At 43.5% G+C, this 6,465-nt stretch overlaps 1 pseudogene; it reads left to right on the top strand.

Moving 5' to 3' along the window:
- Window positions 1-573: 573 nt before the first annotated feature.
- Window positions 574-4,339, top strand: LOC100769770 (annotated as a pseudogene).
- The last annotated feature ends 2,126 nt before the right edge of the window (window positions 4,340-6,465 follow it).

The following is a 6,465-nucleotide window of genomic DNA, read 5'->3' as shown; positions in this document are numbered from 1 at the left end:
ACCGTGAGCATACCTGGTGCCGACAAGACAGAAGAGCTCCTCTAAAAGAGCAGCCAGTGCTATTAATCACTGAGCCATCTCTCTGGCTCGAAAATTTTCTTTATTTTTTTGAATAATTTTCTTTGCTAGAGTGGGTTCAAATAACATTCACGTTTGTCTCTGTAGCATGTCTGTTTGACTTAAGTGTTTGAGTTTGCATTTTTACTTTTACAATTTGAAAGATGATATGACACCACAGAAGACTCTCAGAGACTCCCTAACGACTTTCCTTTTTTAAAGGTAATTGTATTACTTGGAGGTCTTATACAAGCATATAATACATTCTGATCACTCTTCATTCCACCCTCGTTTAGTTCCTTCACATCCCTGCCATAATCCCTCCTCCCTTTCAGTCCCTGTCACGGAGTCATGACCTTTGGCTTGGTTTTGTGGCCCTTTTAGTTTTGCCAGGGCCATCTGTGTGAATATTGGGTCAGAAGTGTCCACTAGAGCCTGGTGAGGTTACCAATGGATACACAATTGAGAGCAATAACTTCCCCCTCTCTGAACCTATTAATAGCAAATAGTTCAGCAATGAGTGGTAGAGTCCTTCCACCCCTCTGCATCTTCTCCTGGTGTGTGCATGGCCCCTTCTCATTGCCAGCCCTGTCCCAGTGCCAGCAGCCGCTGTGAGCTCCTGACTAACAGCTATACTCAGAATGTCTTTCCCAGCCCTTCTCCCCATCTTCTAGCTCCTATATTCTTCTCACAAGCTGACTTTTTTAAGATAGGGTCTTACAATGGTGCCCAGACTTACCTCATACTCTTGTGTTCAAGTGATGCTCCTGCCTCAGACTCTTGAGCAGCTGGGGCTACAGGAAGACATCACTACACCCTGATCCAGTCATTTCTTCAAGATTCTTTTCAGGGTTTTCCGTTTTTTGTTTTGAATGCATATACTTATGCTCAGGCAGTCAGCAAACATTTATCGTTAATTTTTTAGATTGGTTATTTTTATGTGTAAGCGTTTTACCTGAATGTGCACTGTGTATGTGGTTCCCACAGAGGCTACAAAAGGGCGTCCGATCCCCTGGAACTGGAGTTACACGTGGTTGTTGTGGTGCTTTGAATAGGTATGATTCACATGTTTGAAGACTTGGTTCATAGGGAGTGGCACTATTAAGAGATGTGGCCTTGTTGGAGTAGATGTGGCCTTGTTGGAGGAAGTGTGTCACTGTCAGGGTGGGCTTGTGATGTCTCAGAGCTCAGGTCAGATCTCTCACTGCTACCTTCAGATCAAAATGTAGAACTCCCAGCTCCTTCTCCAGCATCATGTCTGACTGCATTCTGCCATGCTACCTGCCATGATAATGGACTAAGCTCTGAACTGTAAGCCAGCCCCAATTAAATGTTTTTCTTTATAAGAGCTGCTGTGGTCATGGTGTCTTCACGGTAATAGAAACCCAAACTAAGATGTTGTGAACCATCATGAGGGTGCTGGAATTGAACCTGGTCCTCTTATAGAGTATCAAGTACTCTTACCCACTGAACCATCAGCAAACATTTATGGTATGCCTACTCTATGACAACCATTGTTCCATTAGAAATAGGACCTTACATAAACAAAGAACCAAGTGCAACTTTCTTTATAGGTTGTGATAGGAAGAATAAAGGAAGCAGAGGAGATGGGACATGACAGATGTGCTGCTGAAAACAAATGTGTTTAGACTGAAGGCTCCTCATTCAATCTGTTTTGGAGGCATTTGAATAGATACCTGAATAAAATTGGCCACATAGAATGAATGAATAAGCCAACACATACACAGATGCACTTGTTAGAATAGCTTTTCCAGAAACAACAGAAACACCACCACCACAAGGAAGGCTCAAGGTGAATCAATCCCAGATTGTTTGAGAAGTTAGCACAGGCATGCTAAGGCTGGGAGAGAGAAGACAATTAGGAAACTAGTCAAGGAGGCATCTCACACAAATTCCTCCTTCGTTTACAGGGGTCTCCATCATTCCTTTGAAATGTGCTCTTGTCTGGCTCAGTTCTCACCTGCTATATGAAGTTCAGAAGAAAAGTCTTTGTGCTATAGAATATCATGGTGCGCACACAGAGAGACATGATACTAATGAGCAGCTTCCCTTCAGTGATGCCCTGAATTTTCCCACTCTCTGTTTCATTGCATTTCAGCCATTTTGAATAAACATTCCTAGAACAGGGATTATAATAGTGAGAATAAATGCTGCTGTACTAGCTCCAAAGTCATGATAAATGCATGCAGTTTTCAAAACGCTTATTGAACATTGTGGCAGCTTCCAGGGATGTGTATGGTCTCATCACCAGCACACCTAGTCCTACATGCAAGGAACTGTGTCTGAGGGACCTGCCCTTGCCATTGATCATGACACCACCTACTCCTGTGTAGGTGTCTGCCCCCTGAGAAAGGTGGAAATAATTGCCAATCACCAGAGTAACTGAACCACACCAAATATGATTACTTTTGCTGACACAGAATGATTAACTAAGGATACTGTGAAAAATAAGGTTTCAATGGGCCCCCTCCAACACAGTTTTTGATGGCAAATGTCTTGATGATATTGTTGTTCAGTTTGACAAAGTACTGGCCCTTCATGGTTGTGGATGATGCAAGTTGGCCCAAGGTCCAAGTAGAATATGTTTCTTCCCAGAGGAGGTACCCTCTATGCTTCTGACAAAGACCACAAAGATACAGGAAATTGCAGAAACCTATCCGGGAAAGCCTGTTACCATTGCTGCAGCCACCGTGCCAGTTTATTTCAATGACTCTCAATGATGGACAACAATAGATGCTGGAACTATTGCTGACCTTGATGTACTTAGAGTTGTCAGTGAACCAGCTGTTGCTGCTATTGATTGTGGATTCGATAGGAAGATTGGAGCTGAAAAGAACGTGCTGAGTTTTTGTTTAGAGGTGGTACCTTTGATGTGTCAGTCCTCACTTTTAAGAATGGAGTTTTTGAGCTGGGCGGTGGTAGCACACACACTTAATCCCAGCACTTGGGAGGCAGATCCAGGCAGCTCTTTGTAAGTTCAAGGCCAGCCTGGTTGACAGAGTGAGTTCCAGGACAGGCTCCAAAGCTACAGAGAAACCCTGTCTGGAAAATCAAAACTCAACAAACAAACAAACAACCAAACAAAAAAGGATGGAGTTTTTGAGGCCAAATCTACAGATGGAGATACATACTTGGGTGGAGAAGACTGACAACCAAATTGTCAGTTCTATTGCTGAGTTTAAGCAGAAGCAGCAGAAGAACATCTTTGGGATCAGAGAGCTGCCCATCATCTGCCCACTGCGTGTGCATGGCTAAGTGTACCCTCTCCTCCAGCACCCAGGCCAGTACTGAGATTGATTCTCTCTGTGAGGGAATTGACTTCTATACCTCCATTATCCGTGCTGGGTTTGAAGAATTGACTGCTGACTTACTCCATAGCACCACAGATCCTGTAGAAAAGGCCTTAAAGATGCTAAACTAGGTAAGTCACAGACCCATGATGTTGTCCTGATGGGCAGTTCTACTAGAATCCCAAGATTCAGAAGCTTTTGCAAGACTTCGTCAATGGAAAAGAACCGACTATGAGCATTAACCCTGATGAAGCTGTTGCTTCCAGTGCAGCTATCCAGAAGGCCATTTTATCTGGAGACAAGTCTCATAATGTTCAGGATTTGCTGCTCTTAGGTGTCACTCCCCTTCCTCTTTGTATTAAAGCTGCTGGTGGTATCATAACTGTCTCTATCTAGCACAGAACTACCATCTCTACCAAGTAGACACAGACCTTCTCCACCCACACCAACAACCAGCTAAGTGTGCTCATTCAGGTGAATGAAGGTGGGAGAGCCATGACTAAGGACAGAAACCTGCTTGGAAACTTTGAACTCATAGGCATACCTTGTGTACCCTGTGGTATTTCTCAGATTAAAGTCACTTTTGACATTGAGGCCAATGGCATCCTCAGTATGTCTGCTGTAGATAAGGGTACACAAAAAGAGAACAAGGTAACCATGACCAATGACAGGGGCCGCTCAAGCAGGGAGAATGATGAGCGCATGGTCCAGGAAACTGAGAACTACAAAGCCGAGGACAAGACGTACAGATAAGTTATCCTCCAGAAATTGTTGCTTTTAACATGAAAGCAACAGTCAAAGATGAGAACCTTTAAGGCAAGATTGATGATGAGGTCAAGCAAAATATTCTAGACAAATGTGATGAGATCATCAGTTGGTTGGCTAAGAGTCAGCCTGCAGACATGGGAGGAGCTGAACACTAGCAGAAAGAACTGGAGAAAGTCTACAGCCTCATCATCACCAAGCTGTAGCAGAGTGTTGGTGGCATGTCTGGAGAAGTGCCTGGGGGCTTCTCTGCAGGGGAGCTGTATCTGAGGGTGCTTCTTCAGGACCCACCATCAAAGAAGTCAAGTAACATCTAAGTAGTGATGTAGTGTTGTTCCACAGGGAAACATTTGAAGGGGCCAGATTTAGCAAGTTATGTGGCAGTTTTGGAGTTAACTTGCTACAATAAATTACTGGGCATTCTCAATACTTAAACATGGAACATGTACACAGGGAGAGGAAATAACATTGCACGTTATAAGTACTGTGCCCTAAGTAAAAAAATGCAATGTCTAAATTAAAACTATTTAAAATTGGCACTATAAAACTCTATCAGATTAGATATTTTTATTATTTGTTTTATTATACTTGTTTATTGGTTGGTTGTGTGTGTATGTGTGTGTGTGTGTGTGTGTGTGTGTCCGCGCGCGCATGCGCGCGCGCGCGCATGTTTGTCTGTGCATGCACTCATGTGATAGGCCAGTGTCACAGAACTTCTGTGGAGGTCAGAGGACAACTTTCAGGTTCTCACCTTCTACTATGTAAGTCCTGGTGATCAAACTCAGATGTCAGGCTTGGCAATAAATGCCAGCCTGCTGAGCTATTTTATTGGCCCTATTTATTTACTTGGGATTTTGTTTTATTTTTTAAAAAAATGTTTATTGCATTTATACGTACATAGGCGGGTGGGGCTTAGTGTAAGCCATGGCATACCTTCGGGGGTCACAGGACAATTGGGAGTCGACTTTCTCCTTCCACCATGTGACACCTGGGATTGAACTCAGGTTGTCAGACTTGACAGCCACCTTTACCAGGCCAGCCTGTTCTACAGAGTGAGTTCCAGGACAGCCAGGGCTGTTACACAGAGAAACCCTGCGTCAAAACCATGCGCTGATGTAATGCAGAGAATATTTTAAAATCCAGAAGTCACCCACACACAAATACATAGAGCACACAGTGGGCTTTGGAGCAAACAGTTCTGAGTTCAGATGCTGGCTCTGCTTCTTGCTGTTAAATGTTAGCTCCCTAGGTACTCACATCTCTGATAAATGATTAAATAATTTCTGATAAATCATGCAATCATGAGGCATACTAAGAACAATTCCTTGTTTATCTAAAATCTGAGTTGGCTGGGCATAGCATTTGTGTTTTTTCTACCTCTCCCAGTTCTACCAGGCCTCCCTGAAATACCTCAGCTCTGATGAGCCATGGTAGAACTTAACAGGCCTTAGGGAAGATGTGGAATGATGTGTAGTGCTGTCCCCTGCTGGTAGGTTGTGGCAACAGCATCCATGTTAATAGAAGTGTACAGTGGGTTTCTTACTAGATCCCCAGGTCATAGACACATAGCTAACTGGAATTTGGCTACCTTAACTCCTTTAGTCTAAACTAATGATGACTTTAGTCCCACTGACACTATAGCGCTCCTCTGTAGTTATACAGCCTTACAACTTTTCTTTGTGTTTTAAGACGCAGTCTTCCCATGAAGTCCTGGCTGACCCAACTCACTATAAGCAACATACTGCCCTGACTTATAATTGCATTGGATTTCAATATGCTCTGTGCATCTCTTTAGAATTGTACATTTTCACTTAACAAAACCACGTTAAGGCTACCATTAGTACATGAATATTTTCTTGTTATGACAGAAGTATGTTGTGTGCCTGAAGTGCTGGCACATGCAAATACAAGAAGAACTGATATGTAATCAGTGATTGGTAAGGCCACTGGCTTTTGCTATCATGCATATATATGCCCCTGCCAAACACACACACACACACACACACACACACACACACACACACACACACGTACTTACACACACGTTAGATATTTTAGCATGGTGTTGTTACAGAAGAACTTGGTAGGGTGATGCAGAAATCTCCTCTACCAGTGAGGAGGACACACGAGGCTTTCTAAAGGGACCCCTGCAGGAGTAGAGGAAATGCCACAGCTCTCTCAAGAACTGCTCTCTCTGCATCCGTGTCTGCAGTTGAATGGTCCGTCTGGAAACTGACCTGCACTCTTTTCCTCGATTCCCAAGGCCTTCTGGAATGCCTTCATAATGATGTCTGTGACTGCCATTCTTTACCGGTTGCTTTCGGGAGTTACC

The sequence above is a fragment of the Cricetulus griseus genome (genome assembly GCF_003668045.3).
Source record: "Cricetulus griseus strain 17A/GY chromosome 1 unlocalized genomic scaffold, alternate assembly CriGri-PICRH-1.0 chr1_0, whole genome shotgun sequence".
Classification (NCBI taxonomy): Eukaryota; Metazoa; Chordata; class Mammalia; order Rodentia; family Cricetidae; genus Cricetulus; species Cricetulus griseus.
The sequence above is the reverse complement of the archived record's forward strand: the minus strand, read 5'-3'. Positions and strand labels throughout refer to the sequence as shown.